General features: G+C 48.8%; 1 long non-coding RNA gene across 1 annotated transcript in view; it reads left to right on the forward strand.

The window, feature by feature from the left end:
- Nucleotides 1-10,166: 10,166 nt before the first annotated feature.
- The window catches only part of LOC137535000 (uncharacterized), a 38,000-nt gene continuing 31,815 nt past the window's right edge, over nt 10,167-16,351 (forward strand). Inside the window, exon 1 of the long non-coding RNA XR_011024391.1 lies at nt 10,167-10,224. This is a non-coding gene — a long non-coding RNA (uncharacterized lncRNA). The remainder of the gene's footprint in view (nt 10,225-16,351) is intronic.

Consider the following 16,351-nt stretch of genomic DNA (forward strand, 5'->3'; position numbering starts at 1 on the left):
TTAAACCCCCCCCCCCCCCCCAAAAAAAAATGGCTGTCAATTAACATCAGGCCTAGGTTCCAGACAGCGAAGTGTGAAGTGCCACGTGCAAAGTGCCATGTGCAAAGTGCCAGGTGCAAAATGCCACGTGCAAACACGTGCAAAGTGCCACTTTGCACGTGGCACTTTGCACGTGTTTGCACGTGGCACTTTGCACATGGCATTTTGCTCGTGTTTGCACGTGGGACTTTGCACGTTTCACTTTGCACGTGTTTGCACTTTGCACATGTTTGCACGTGGCACTTTGACCTTTGCACGTGTTTACACTTTGCACGTGTTTGCACGTGGCTGTTTGCACATGGCACTTTGCACTTTGCACGTGGCACTTTGCACGTGGCATTTTGCACTTTGCACTTTTCATGTGGCACTTTGCATGTGTTTGCACGTGGCAGGCAGCAGCTGGCCTGGTGTGTGCACAGCACACACACACAGACACATAGCAGCTACTGCAGCACACACTCTAAATGTCACACTATGACATTAATCAAGCTAATAAACGATTTAACTATAGTGTAGTGATAGTGAAGGGGTTAATCACTGAACAGCTTATCACTGTGCACTTTGCCCAGCAGCACTGCAGCACACACTCTAACTGTCACACTATGAGACATCAATCAAGCTAATTAACGATTTAACTATGGAGTAGTGATAGTAGTGAAGGGGTTAATCAATGAACAGCTTTAGGTTTATAACTGTGTACAACCCTTTGTAGGGCACCAGCACTGCACCACACCCTCAACATGGAACCCTTACCTTTAGATATTAACCATCTATAAGATTGGATCCACAGCGCCTCCAGGGTAATCATGACCTCCCCCTACCGGTCATGCACTCTCCCACTCCTCTTCAAAACTCAATATAGGTCTTCATAGGCAAATAACCTCAAAATATAAGGCAACAGCCTCCATAGTGTAAAACCATACACCAAAACCATACAACCATATAAATGTCTTACAATTAAGATGGAACACTCACAAGTTGGAACCTTTAAAATCTCCGGGAGGAGAGAGTGAGGAGGAAGGGAGGAGGGAGTCTAATTGAGTAGAAATACTAGTTATGAGGCAGAAATCAGTTAGGGGGGAAAACAATTTGAATTCCGTAAAATTCCACGGAATTTCGTTTTGTTCCGCGGAAATTCCGAAATAGGACTATAGCAATTCCGTTCCGTCGCTTCGGAACCGGAATCACCAAATTCTGGCCGGAATCATGGAATTTATAATTCCACGGAAAGCAGTGACCATCCCTACACAGTATCTAGTCCCCCTTACACCTATTAATTGCATCTATTCAATTTTAATGGAAAATTGAATTTTGTTTACATGCTTTATTGTATTAAAACTAAATTCAATTGTGCATGGAAATTGAATGGATCCAATTAATTGGTGTATGGGGGAATAGTGTGTGCCAATGTTTTTGCTTTATATGTGCAATAAGTGTGGAAGTGCCGTTTTTCAGTGTATTATAAGTAGGTGGTGGAGTATGCTTTGATGTATGTTACATTTAGTTTAGGTTTGATGTACTAAAAGTTTGGTAGTGTCCTGTGTGAGAAAAGGGCAGATGTGGGAGATGTTTTTTTAGGTGGAGATGACAGAGGAGTATAGTTTGTCATGGTATGAATGAGAGACTTGAGTCCAGTATTACACCTAGGCAGCGAGCTTGGGGGACTGGCGTTTATAGAAATGCCATCAACAGAAATAGAGATGTCAGACAGGGACATTGAATTGTGAGGTGGGAAGATTACCATTTTAGTCTTGTCCATATTGAGGTTTAGAAAACTGTTTCCATTACTAATGGCTCCGATACCTCCACGGACGGGACCTAGAAGTCCGGCCTCAGCTAATCACCATGCATTGCAGGGCCAATCCAGTTGCCGTCCAAGAAGATAGACCAGAAAGTACGTCTCTACAGCGACTGAAGACGGAAGAGGATATGGAGGATTCACTCAGGCTGGAGAGGTAAGAAGGCTTCCGCTGCACTTTGCAAATGGAAGGCCCTGCGGCATGGGGGTCTCTGTGACATGGGGGATCTGTGGCGTGAGGGATCTCTGCCATAGAAGATCTGTGCCACAGCGATCTCTGCCATGGGGCACCCATAGACCCCCCTGCGCCTTGGCTAATTTTCCCCCCCTTGGTTTTTGCCCTCTGGTCGACCTTTAAGGACAAAGTTATAGAATGAGATGAGTTGGGGGCCTAAGATGGGTGCACATTTCTTGTAATATAGAGCAGAGGAGCCATCAGGGCCAGGGGCCTTGTGATTTTTTTTTTTTTAAATCTCCTCTAATTCCTTAATTAGGGCTTAGATAGGGGCTCCTAGTTGTGATAAGGAGGTAGCACTAAGATAGGGTAGTGAAAGCTCTGTTAAGCAGGGGTCAATAGTAGAGGGAGGGGGGTTTGGTTGGGAATATAGCTTAGAGTAATTGTCAGTAATGTCAAAGTTACCTCTGCAGCAGAGAGCCGCGCGACCGCCGCTCCCGTGGCTGACGTCACAGCGGATTCCGCCGCTGCCTCCCCATCATCTCTTCCCAGCAGGTCAGGTCTCTCCAGGGTACATCAAGACAGAAGAGCGCACGCGCGTACCCGGAGACAGGACCTTTATGCATTGAGGAGGTGAGTCAGCTGATCAGCCGGTCAGCTGACAACTCTGGTCTGACTCTCGCCTCTGATTGGCTGAGGTGAGTGGGCGGAGCCACGGGTATTACCTTTTGCATTTAAGGGCCCGGGCTGTCAGTAGATCGTTGTCTGCGGTTGCTGAAACTTTGCGGTTAAGCTCTCAGACCTTAGTTAGTTCCCAGTGTGTTTGATCCGGCAGGACCCCCGGGGATTCACACATAGCTAGAGATATTATTATTATTGATATTTCGTAATAGTAATATTTAAATTATTATACATTGTATGCCTTATTGTGTATGAACCTTGCCTGAACTTCTGACCATCCTTCTGCCTCTCGATTCTGTACTCTGCCTGTCTGTTGTTGCCGACCTCGGCCCAACCTCGACTCTGTCTTAGCCTTCTGATTCTGTACTTCCGCCCATCTGATTGTTGCCGAACTCGGCCTGTTTCTCACATTGTATTTGTCTCACGATTTTGTACCGCGATCTGACCGACCAGTTACCGACCCTGCCTGTACGACCTCTCTTATACTAGTTATAGTCCCTACAGCCAAGGGCTATCACCTAGGAGTACTCCTGAGTTACTGTGAACTAAACACGAGTGATCACATTCTGATTAAAATACTGACTTTTGTGCTATTTAAACTACTACTCATTTTGTATCACAGACTTTCCCGATTGAGCTCACTCTGGTCAGCAGAGATACCACTGTTCATTACATAACAGCAGACCATATGTGTCTATGGAGGCTCAGATTCAGGCTTTAACTGCGGCCGTTGAGCAGTTAAATGCTACTGTGACATCACAACAAGCTCAGTTGAATGTTTTGACTGAGGCTGTAAACCGCTCACAAAGATCTGTTTCATCATCGCCTCCCTCTCTTGTCCGTGAACCTAAGATGGCTCTACCTGAAAGATTTTCAGGGCACAAGTCAGATTTCAGACAGGTGTAAATCGTACTTTGAAATGAGACCCATTGTGTCAGGCTCTGAATTACAGCAGGTAACCTTGATCAAAACCTTGCTGTCTGGGGATTCGCAAACCTGGGCCTATAACTTAACACGAGGGTCATGAGGCTTTAGGATCTGTTCAGGCTTTCTTTGATGCCATGGCGGTCATATACGATGACCCAGACATTGCAGCCACGGCAGAAAGAAATTTAAAGAGACTTCGCCAAGGGCATGGTACTGTGGTAGATTATGCCTCACAGTTTAGAAAGTGGGCGGTCTCTTCCAGATGGGAACATTACGCCTTGCTAGACTGTTTTTTGTCAGGGTTGTCAGATTCAGTGTCAGACATCATGAGCAGCCACCCTGAGCCCAAAACTCTAGACGAAGCCATTGCTTTAGCCATAAACATTGATCGCAGGGTACGGTACTATAAACAAGGCAGGTCACGTGGTATTTCCAGAACTGTTGTCTCCACTCCTCCGGTCACGACTACTTTGAATGACTGATCTGCATTGGTTTATCCAAAGTTGTTGGAAACCGATAAGACCAGAAGGCGAAAGGAGGGCCTCTGTTTATACTGCGGAGAGAAAGGGCATCTCATACAAAATTGCAGCAGAAGGCGAAAAACTTCTCTGCCTAGGTGTAGTTGGAGGTACTACCCTAGGCGAACCTGTTTTACCTCCGAAGTTTTCTAAGTTGTTATTACCTTGTTCTGTGACGTGGGGGGATCAAGTTTTTCATACACAGGCCTTTGTTGACTCGGGCTCTGCAGCTAACTTTATTGACTTAAGTCTGGTCTCTAAGTGGGAAATCCCTATTCTCCCATTAGACAGGCAGATATACGTAACCGCCATTGATAATTCCTCACTACAGAACAAGCAACCTCTCTCTCAGACTCCTCATCTCACTTGTCATGTAGGAGTCTTGCATAGGGAGAGCTGCAATTTTATGTATTAAAGATGTCGTCTGTGATGATTGTCCTAGGGCTCCCGTGGTTACGTCAACACTCACCTAAGATTGACTGGAACACGGGCAGTTACTCGCCTGGTCCCCAGCCTGTCAATCTTCTTGCCTGGAGAAGATTACCTTGTGTTCCACTGAAATTGAAGTGGAAGGTGTACCTAGAGTTTTCAGACGTTTTTTTGCCCGCAAGCTGCTGATAAGCTTCCCCCGCATAGGGAGTTTGATTGCCCTATTGATCTGAGACCGGGTACCATGCCTCCCAGAGGACACTTGTACAACCTCTCAGGTCCAGAACAACTTGCCATGAAAGAATACATCAAGGAGAACCTTGGGAAGGGTTTCATCCGTCCCTCAAAGTCACTAGCAGGGGCGGGTTTTTTCTTTGTTAAAAAAAAAGATGGTGGGCTTCGCCCGTGCTTCGATTACAGAGCTCTGAATAAGATAACGATTCCCAACCGCTATCCTTTACCTTTGATAGATGATTTATTTTCCCAAGTTTCTGGAGCGCAAGTGTTCTCCAGTTCTCCAAACTGGACCTGAGAGGGGCATAAAACTTGATACGTATTAGACAGGGGGATGAATGGAAGACCGCCTTCAACACACCCGATGGGCATTACGAGTACTTAGTGATGCCCTTCGGGTTGTGTAATGCCCCCGCGGTATTTCAAGAGTTCGTCAATGAAATTTTTAGGGACATTCTGGGATGCTTCATGGTTATCTACTTAGATGAAATCTTGATATTTTCCCACAACCTCAGGGAACACAGGGAACATGTGAAATTTGTTCTATTAAAACTCCGAGAAAATCATCTGTATGCAGAACTAGAAAAATGTCTGTTTGAGGTGTCTGAGATCGCCTTCTTGGGGTACATCATCTCCACGCATGGTTTGTCAATGGACCCCAAGAAAGTTTCAGCAGTGTTGGAGTGGCCACAACCTGTCGGTTTGAAGGCTCTCCAACACTTTTTAGGTTTTGCTAATTATTATACAAAGTTTATTAAGGGATTTTCTTCAGTGGTGGCACCCCTCCCCAATTTGACTAAGAAAGGGGCCGATACTTATAACTGGTCTAAGGAGGCCTGTTAGGCCTTTAAACAGCTCAAGTCACTTTTCTGTGCTGCTCCCATTCTGCATCATGTGGATGTTACACGCCCATTTATTGTGGAAGTAGATGCCTCTGAAGTTGGAGTGGGGGCTGTACTGTCCCAATATTCTGGAACTCAAGGACGTTTACACCCTTGTGCATTTTTTTCCCGCAAATTCTCCCCAGCGGAAAGAAATTATGACATTGGCAACAGGGAGCTCTTGGACATAAAGATGGCATTCGAGGAGTGGCGACACTGGCTGGAGGGGGCGGAGCATGTTATCACAGTGTATACAGATCACAAGACTCTGGAATATATTGAGGGTGCTAAGAGGCTCAACCTGAGACAAGCTCGGTGGGCACTCTTCTTTTCACGGTTCCGTTTTATAATCACGTACAAGCCGGGTAATAAGAATGTTAAGGCCGATGCATTGTCCCGCTGTTTCGAACCTGAAACAGTACAGCCCTCACTCCCTGTAAATATCTTGCCGGAGCATATAGTGGTTGCGGCCACAGAACCCATGGAGGATCTGGCAATCACTCTGCAGCCATATCAGTCTGAGGCTCCAGATGGGATACTGTTTGTTCCTCTGCGTCTGCAAGTATTGCAGTTTTTTCACAGTCATAAAAATGCTGGGCATCCAGGGAAAAGCAGGACTGAGGAGCTCTTGTCCCGCAGTGTGTGGTGGCCCTCATGGAAAAATGACTGCAAATGTTTGTTACCTCCTGTACCATCTGTGCTCGCAGCAAGCCATCCAGACAGGCTCCTGCGGGAATGCTTACAGTCATTGCCTACTCCCACAGAACCATGGACCCACATATCCATGGATTTTGTGGGAGAGCTCCCCAATTCTGAGGGGAATACAGTGATTTGGGTGATTGTAGACCGTTTTAGCAAGATGGTCCATTTTGTCCCTTTGAGAAAACTCTCCTCTGCCCAGGAATTGGCAGATCTTTTTGTTACCCACGTCTTCCGTTTGCATGGAATACCAGTCAATATAGTCTCGGATAGAGGGGTACAATTTGTAGCTAGGTTTTGGCGGGCCTTCTGTCAGCATCTAGGCCTGACCCTGTCATTCTCCTCAGGGTTTCACCCTCAAACCAATGGCCAGACTGAGAGGATGAATCAGTCACTGGAACAATTTATTCGATGCTATGTGGCTGATTCACAACATGAGTGGGTAAAGTTCCTTCCCTTTGCGGAGTTTGCCCACAACAATCCCTGAAACGCTTCCTCGGGTTATTCACCATTTCAGGTTGTTACAGGGAAGTCACCAAGATTCTGCCCTTTGCCAACGTCTAATTCTCTTTTCCCGGCATTGGACGACTGGCAGAAATCGTGTAAGAGAATTTGGTCGTTGGTAAAAGTCAATTTAGAAAAATTTAATGTACAAAAAATGCAGGCCGATAGGAAGCGTTCACCAGAATGGGACTTTGCCCAGGGAGATATGGTGTGGGTATACATGCGCCATATAGCCCTGAGACAGCCCTCAGCCAAATTGGGGCCAAAGTATATTGGTCCATACCCCATTACAGAAAAGTTTAATGAGGTAGCATACAGGGTTGCCCTTCCAGCTATCATGAAGGGGGTAAAGTCTTTTCACATCTCTTTACTTAAGCCAGCTGTATATACAGAGTCCTCCCCCCCCCCCCCCCCAGTAATTGTGGATGGAGAACCAGAATATGAGGTAGAAGAAATTTTGGATTCTTGTAGGGTTCAGAACTCTCTACAGTATCTGGTCCACTGGAGGGGGTATGGTCCTGAGGAGAGGTCATGGGTTCCGGCCTGTCATCTTCATGCTGAAGAAATAAAACAGCAGTTTCACTTATTACATCCAGAAAGCACTTCAGGGGCTTGTCCGGAGGACACGCCTCGAGGGGGGGTAATGTCAGTAATGTCAAAGTTACCTCTGCAGCGGAGAGCCGCGCGACCGCCGCTCCCGCGTCTGACGTCACAGCGGATTCCGCCGCTGCCTCCCTGCCATCTTTTCCCAGCAGGTCAGGTCTCTCCAGGGTACATCAAGACAGAAGAGCGCACACGCTTACCCGGAGACAGGACCTTTATGCATTGAGGAGGTGAGTCAGCTGATCAGCCGGTCAGCTGACAACTCTGGTCTGACTCTCGCCTCTGATTGGCTGAGGTGAGTGGGCGGAGCCACGGGTATTACCTTTTGCATTTAAGGCCCGGGCTGTCAGTAGATCGTTGTCTGCGGTTGCTGAAACTTTGCGGTTAAGCTCTCAGACCTTAGTTAGTTCCCAGTGTGTTTGATCCGGCAGGACCCCCGGGGATTCACACATAGCTAGAGATATTATTATTGATATTTCGTAATAGTAATATTTAAATTATTATACATTGTATGCCTTATTGTGTATGAACCTTGCCTGAACTTCTGACCATCCTTCTGCCTCTCGATTCTGTACTCTGCCTGTCTGTTGTTGCCGACCTCGACTCTGTCTTAGCCTTCTGATTCTGTACTTCCACCCATCTGATTGTTGCCGAACTCGGCCTGTTTCTCACATTGTATTTGTCTCACGATTTTGTACCGTCACCTGACCGACCAGTTACCGACCCTGCCTGTACGATCTCTCTTATACTAGTGATAGTCCCTACAGCCAAGGGCTATCACCTAGGAGTACTCCTGAGTTACTGTGCACTAAACACGAGTGATCACATTCTGATTAAAATACTGACTATTGTGCTATTTGAACTACTACTCATTTTGTATCACAGACTTTCCTGATTGAGTTCACTCCGGTCATCAGAGATACCACTGTTCATTACAGTAATCCAAGTACCTCCTATGGACCAAGTCAGGATCTCTAGTCTCTCTCCCATCCTCCAATTTGTTCTTTCCAACAGCATTAATTTGCTGCTGACCCCGTAGGTTGATTGCTAACCATCTACCAAGCTTGTAGAGTATTAGGGGTGTCTCGGCACCCTGGAGAAAAAGTCACAGGAGACAAAAAAACAGGAGCCCAATAGCGCAATATGTTTTCATATTCGGTAAATGTACTACTCACAAAGGCGGGTTGCAGAGGGGCAACTGACCACAGGAAGCAGGTGGAGACAAAAAACCTGACTCCACTGGTGGCTCCCTTTGCTAATTGGCTATTTGCAATTGGCACAGTTATTAGCCTGAGGAAGCGGGCTTAGACCCGTGAAACGCGTTGCCTGTGCTAAATAATTTTTTTTTTGTCTATACAAAGATCTCGTCATTAAAGGTAAGCCACTTCATTTTTTTCCATCTTATCTTGTTTTTAATCCAATTTTATTCATACTGGAGCACCTCTTTACCCAAATTGTGATCTATCAGGCTTATTCATCTGTTTGTGACACTTGGAGAGAGTCCATCAGTCCATCAGTAAGCCTTCTCTGCCTGGTGTGACAAAATGACATCGATCTAAACCTTGACGTCTTTGATCAATTTCAGAAGGTACAACAATGGGACACCCTGATGCTCTGAAACTAAACATGAGTTTAAACAGTAGAATAGATAAAGTATCGTTTTGCTCCCTCTAAAAGTACCCTCCCCCTTAATACTTTTAATATTGCTTTATTACTGGTGCTGTGGCTAGCCTAGCACACAGCACCATCCTCCCCTCTCCAGCACCCCTGTGGCCACCGTTCTACCTCAAATATGACAGCTTTTCCTCCCCTCTGCCCGTCCTTAGTTCTGCCCCCTCCACTCGCCACTCTAGTCCCACATATGATTCACTGTATACAGCGTGCAGGGGAGCTGCGCTGTGTGCGAGCTTGCAGTAATTGAGGTTGAAAGGATATCTGACCTCAATTACCACAAGCCCAAACACAGTGCGTTGTGTGCAGAGAATCAAATGTGGAACTATAGCGGTGAGTGAAGGGGGTGGAATTATGGATGGGCAGAGGGGAGGAAAAACTGCCACTTCCTCCCCGCCCATATTCGACATTCTACTCAGTCGAAGATTACAACTGAACAGAACGGGGGCTACAGGGGGTGCTGGAGGGGGGAGGATGGTGCTGTGACATAGTCACAAAACCAATAATAAAACTATTAAAAGTATGTGGGGGAAAAAACAGTTCAGGGGTACTTTAAGGTGGGAAGACAACTAATTCAGTTCACCCCTAATGCATGGCTTGTGGGAAAGCCATAGGGTTGACTTAGGATCTATGGTGAGGGGAGTAGTAGGTATTACCCCTAGCTCCACCCTTATGTTCCCTCTACGAGTCCACCAATGACAAAGAGTTTTAGAGAGCTGTCAGAGTCCCGCTGATGCTTGGATAAATTATGGCAGTGGGCAATTGAGGTGGCATGCTGGCTATCGAATGCTAAGTTAAAATCCCCACTCCAACAAAGTACATCATATATCAGCTTCATGATCTTACGTGCACAGGCAGGGAAGGGCGTAACTGGCTTGGAGGGGTGGGAGTATGATGTCACAAGGCATATGTGCTTGGAATAAAACATACCCATAATGATTAGGAAACACCCTTGAGCGTCAGGTATTACCTGTTCAACCAAAGTAGGAAAGCAATTGTGGAGCAATAGCACCACCCCCCTGGACTTTTTGGTAGGGGAAGAAGCCAGGAAAACTCTCTGTTACAGTAAGTGCAAGAATTTTAGGAAGGAGTTAATAGTAAAATGGGTCCCTTGCTAGGCCGCTACATCTGGCTTCAGTTTGGCATAGTCAAAGGCCACTTAGGAGGAGAGTTTAAACCTCTCACATCATGGGATAACAAGAGTAGTGAGTCAAAGGTAAATGGCAAGGGTTGATCCCATAATGGTAAAACTAGAACATGGATATAAATGTCTCTTTTAAGAAGGATTGGCGCTACACAGCCAATAAAATGGAAAATTGTTTTTCCGCTTCCTTCATCAATCACTTTTAGAACATTAATACTAGAAGGCAGCGCTACAGAACATAGAGAATGTCAAAGCTATAAATTCATCAATAATAATCTGACTCTGCAGCAATTATATCCTGGATAGGGGATAGCCACCACCACACCCATTGCCTGCGGTCCCACCGGATGGTGTAGACCTCCAATTAGGTCTAATAGCGCATTGAGACGCTTGGGGCAGTCTCCCAGCTCTCAGGATAAGCTGATATATCTCAACAATAGACACTTCCTCTTCATCATACAGTCATATTAATAATCTTCATCCATATTCATAGAATGACCTCAAGAAAAAGGCTCTCATAGCGTAAACCATTATTATTTATTACAATTATAAAAATACTATGTTTTTGTAGCTTTAAGTCACCTCCTGTTATTTGTGCTATTTCCAAAGTGTGCCTTACGCTATTCACGCTACTGGCCGCGTAGCATGCATAAACAAAGGTCATTTGACAAGCAGCCTATTGGGCCAATCAGAGTGCAGGGATCACGTCTTTTAAAGTGATTGGACCCAAAAGGGCTCAGGGTGGGAGGAGAGGAGTGCTCCTTATTTGAAGAGAGGCTGCATAAGTTACTAGCTCTTGATATATTGCACTACCTGTAGCTTAGCGTGCGCTCCTGTGATTAAGCGCACTACACGGCCAGTAGCGCAAGTAGTGTGCAGCCCATTACATTTAAGGCACACTGGGGAAATAGCACGAGTAACAAGGTTACTTGCGCTTTTTTTTTTAAGTGAATCAATCCCATTGAGATAAAATGGGCTCTTCCCCATATGTGGGCAATGGCTGGCCTGTTTCCGTTCGCTTTGGATGGATCGCCATGCTTCTGACCCTCTTCAGTGATAACAGATGCTGCTCAAATTCTCCCTCTCCATGTGGGCTCTGATTTCGCATCCAGATTCCACTGTCGTGCAGCACGACCTTCTGGTATTGATGGATATTAATGAACAACAGTCAACTGAGCATAAAAACAGCAGAGATGCTAATAACAGTGAATCAAGAACACAGACTCTCAAATAGAATTGGGGAAGCCAAGAGCCATTTTAGGGGCTTCCAACCAGTGGTGCTCACCGCCAGGTCGTGATCACGCTTACGCGTGGATTCACGACCATTTTGACGCATTCCGCCTCGGACACGCTAAGCCGTGAATAGATTTTCAACTACGAAAATCTGCTTCGGCTTTGTGTGAATGCGGACAGAAATCCGCATTCACGCTCGTGAAACCCGGCGCTGAAGTCGTGGTTAGCGGAAATGCGTCAAACTATGCGGAAGTGACACATTGCAGGCCAATCAGAGGGCCCCAGCCAGGCCCTAGCAACCAATCACAGGAGGGGAGCTATGCCCTCCCCTCCTGAATATAAAGCGGCGGCCATGATGGAAAAGCTCTGTCCTTGCTAGACTGTGGTGCTGAGAGGATTATCTCCAGGCCAGTGTTGTTTGAGCAAGTGCATTTGTTGTGTTAAAAACAAAGCGTTTTTTTTGCTAACACTGCTCTTATACTGTACACAGTTAGCTAGTCAGTGAGTGATTGCTGTAGTTAGTTGTAGTCCGTGTAGTGTAGTGGGAGTGTGGAAGTCTAGTGATTATTTAACTGTGTGTAGTGCAGGCAGGTTCAGTGCTGCAGTGTAGTCAGTGTAGTGGGAGTGGGGATTATCTGTGTGTAGTGCAGGCAGGCAGGTTATTGCAGCTGCAGTGTTCACTTGTATATTCCAGTGACAGTTATACACTTGTACTATTTGCAGGCAGCCAGTCACACCGCCGGCGCCGCCACTCTCTGCCAGCGCTGTTCATTCATTCTGTCAGTGACCTTGTGCCGTGCCCAGTGCCCACTGCTCGCTCGCTTGCATATAAGCATCTCATTACACACTTGTATATTATTTCAGTGACAGTTATACACTTCACTTGTACTATTTGCAGGCAGCCAGTCACACCGCCGGCACCGCCACTCTCTGCCAGCGCTGTTCATTAATTCTGTCAGTGACCTTGTGCCGTGCCCAGTGCCCACTGCTCGCTCGCTGGCATATAAGCATCTCATTACACAGTGTGACATCCTTGTGTGCCCACTGCATCCTTCAGTGACCTAGTTGTATATCCAGTGCCCACTGCTGTGCCCACTGCATCCTTCAGTGACCTTGTACTGTGCCCACTGCATCCTTCAGTGACCTAGTTGTATATCCAGTGCCCACTGCATCCTTCAGTGACCTTGTACTGTGCCCATTGCATCCTTCAGTGACCTAGTTGTATATCCAGTGCCCACTGCATCTTTCAGTGACCTAGTTGTATATCCAGTGCCCACTGCTGTGCCCACTGCATCCTTCAGTGACCTTGTACTGTGCCCACTGCATCCTTCAGTGACCTAGTTGTATATCTAGTGCCCACTGCTGTGCCCACTGCATCCTTCAGTGACCTTGTACTGTGCCCACTGCATCCTTCAGTGACCTAGTTGTATATCCAGTGCCCACTGCTGTGCCCACTGCATCCTTCAGTGACCTTTTACTGTGCCCACTGCATCTTTCAGTGACCTAGTTGTATATCCAGTGCCCACTGCATCCTTCAGTGACCTTGTACTGTGCCCACTGCATCCTTCAGTGACCTAGTTGTATATCCAGTGCCCACTGCTGTGCCCACTGCATCCTTCAGTGACCTTGTACTGTGCCCACTGCATCTTTCAGTGACCTAGTTGTATATCCAGTGCCCACTGCTGTGCCCACTGCATCCTTCAGTGACCTTGTACTGTGCCCACTGCATCCTTCAGTGACCTAGTTGTGTATCCAGTGCACACTGCTGTGCCCACTGCATCCTTCAGTGACCTTGTACTGTGCCCACTGCATCCAGTGATTCATTACTAGCAACATGTCTGGCAGGGTTTCGCGGGGTGAGAGGAAAGGGAGTTCAATTGCCTCAGCCACTTCTGGGACTGCTCCACGTCCAGGGAGAGGACGCCCAGCTGTACGTGGTCGTGATGCAGCAGAAAGGGGGGCAGCAAAGCCTGGGCCGAGTCAGCGGACGCCATTGTCCAAATATTTTAAAGTTTCTGGTCCCCGTGTGGTGGTTGAGCAAATGGAACCTGACGTACTCATGGACATCATGACTTCCTCCCAGACCTCTACTGTGAGCACCACTCCAAGCAGCAGCAGCAGCAGCCAACGTCCCACGCTTGTTGTGACATCCACCCCAGCACCCACTGGTCAGCAGCCCTCCCAGGATGACAGCGTTCTGTCCCTCAGTCCAGCATCTGGGAACCTGCTGATGCAAGAAGCTCAGGACTTACTGGGGACTGATGTGGCAGAGATTGAGATCGGGCCACAATCACAAGCGTTGTTGAGTTCTGGTGATGAAGAAGAGGGGTCTGTGTCTGGGGATGTAGGGACAGAAGAGGAGGCGGGGGAGTCAGAGGAAGAGCTGGATTATGATGATGCTGCTGATGATGACGACGTTGTGGACCCTAACTATGTGCAGCCTGCTGAGTCCGTGGAAGAATGGTCAGAGGCAGAGCAGAATGACGAGTCACCTCGGCCTAGGCAAGGATATCGCCATATGTCAGGCAGGGGCAGGGGCATCGGCAGCAGTGGGCGTGGAGGAAGTAGACAGGACACTGCTTCAGCCGGCACCACCACCATGCAACCCCGGCAACTACTACCACACATTGTTCCGCTGCACCCTCTGCTAGTGGGGGCCGCAGTAAATTAAAGTCACCAGTGTGGGATTGCTTTGATGAATGTACTGATGACAAAAGGTATGCGGTGTGCAGGTTATGCAGCAAAAGATTGAGCCGTGGGAAAAGTCTGAGCAAGATGGGTACCTCATCCCTCCAGGGCCACCTGAGAAGCCGCCACTGCCGCGAGTATGCGGAGTTTAAGAGGAAGCAGGCACTGCTGGCAGGGGTTCCTGAGAGCAGAAGGCCCACCAGCGCAGCAGCATCATCCCTCCCTCAGGGTCGTGAATCCCCCACAGCAGCAGCAGTAGTAGCACGCAAGCGCTCTTCCACCTCAGCTACTCAGGACACAGACATTGAGGCTGGCAGCCAGTGTTCGTCTCTCTCCTCTGTCTCCCCTGCATCCCAGCATCGTCAGACCCTGCTGAGCGACACCTTTCAGGGTCTGACCAAGCCTCTGCCTCCAAGCCACAGGCGGATCCGCAAACTAAATGGCTTGCTGGCCCGGGCCATGGCATCACAGCTGCTTCCCTACTCCCTGGTGCAGGAGGGGAGCGCCATGCGGACGCTGCTCCAATTTGGCATCCCCGAGTGGCAAGTCCCCAGTCGCCCCAGCACTCCACAAGTTTGCGGTGGAAAACGTGGCCCGTTCCCTGGACTACTCTGTGGGCAAGCGGGTTCACGTGACCATGGACTCGTGGAGTAGCAGATTTGGGACAGGTCGCTACCTGTCCTTTACGGCCCACTGGGTGACACTGATGGAAGGGAGGGAAGACAAGAGCGCATCAGCCCAGCTAGTGGTGCCACCACGCGGGATCAGGGGGGATGCAGAAGGGTCCTGTCACGACACTCCCTCTGCACCCGGAAAGCAAGCCCACCTCGGCAGCAGCAGCGCCAAGCCTCGGCACTGCCAAGCCCTTTTAAAATTGGTGACCCTGGGGAAGGAGAGGCTTACTGCCACCAACGTCCTGGCCGCCCTCAGGAAGCAGGAGCGGAGGTGGCTGACCCCCAGAGGCCTGGAAGTGGGGTATGTGGCAGCCGATAACGGGGCCAACCTGGTGGCAGCAGTGCAGCAGGGAAACCTCCAGCACATCCCCTGCTTGGCCCACATGCTCAATCTTGTGGTGCAGCGCTTCTTGCGCACCTACCAGGGGATGAGCGAGCTGCTGCAGGATGCCCGGGCGGTGGTACGCTTTTTCCGCCTGCCAGCCACTGCCTCTGCACTCTTGTCCACCTTACAGCAGCAGTATGGAAGGCCACAACACCGGCTGATCATCGACATGCCAGTTCGCTGGAATTCGACTCTGGCCATGTTGGAGCGGCTGTGTCAGCACAGGCTGGCTCTTAGGGCCTACATGCTAGACCCAAGTGTCCCCAGCAACCAGCAAGTCCCCATGATTACTGCCACTCAGTGGACACTGATGCAGCAAGTATGCCTGGTGCTGAGTCCCTTCCTGGAGGCAACCAAGATGGTCAGTGAGGAGCGGGCCTCTGTGTGCTAGTGGGTGCCCTTGGTTTGTCTACTGGAGCAGGCAATTTAATTGAGCGTGGGGATGAAGCCCTGAGGCAGTTGGAAGAACAGGAGCAGATGGCAGCACAGTCCAGCTCAGAGGAGGGCTCACAGCAGGTAGTGGAAGAGTTGGAGGTCCCTAACCTGAATGAGGAGGAGGAGGAGGAGCAGAGTGCAGCAGGCGTTGTACGTGGATGGCGGTTTGAGGAGGACAACGACATGGCACAGGAAGAGGACAGGCATGCGTTATGGGACAATGGCGAGGACGAGGAAGATCTTGCTGGCAGGGCCCACTTGTTTCCCATGGCTGTGCACATGTTGCGCTGCCTTCGCAGGGACCCCCGGGTGATCCAGATGCGTTCAAGGGAGGACATCTGGATTACCTTGATGCTTGATCCCCGTCTGAAGGGGAAGCTGGGAGACTTAATGACGCCATCCACCACCGAGCAACGCACAAGGGAGTTGAAGGAGGCCCTTGTGCGCAGACTACTGGAAGCATTCCCCCAGCCTTCCACCCCCACTGTAACTGCTCTGCCAAGTCAGCAAGAGGTGCCTGCCATTGCCACTAGCAGCACAACAACAACCACCAGCACCAGCAGCAGCAGCAGCAACTGGCGCCCCGGAGACCTGAAAAGCCTAAGCAAGAGCCTGTATGCAGTGCAGCAGCCC

Source organism: Hyperolius riggenbachi, chromosome 10 (assembly GCF_040937935.1).
Source record: "Hyperolius riggenbachi isolate aHypRig1 chromosome 10, aHypRig1.pri, whole genome shotgun sequence".
NCBI classification, from domain to species: domain Eukaryota; kingdom Metazoa; phylum Chordata; class Amphibia; order Anura; family Hyperoliidae; genus Hyperolius; species Hyperolius riggenbachi.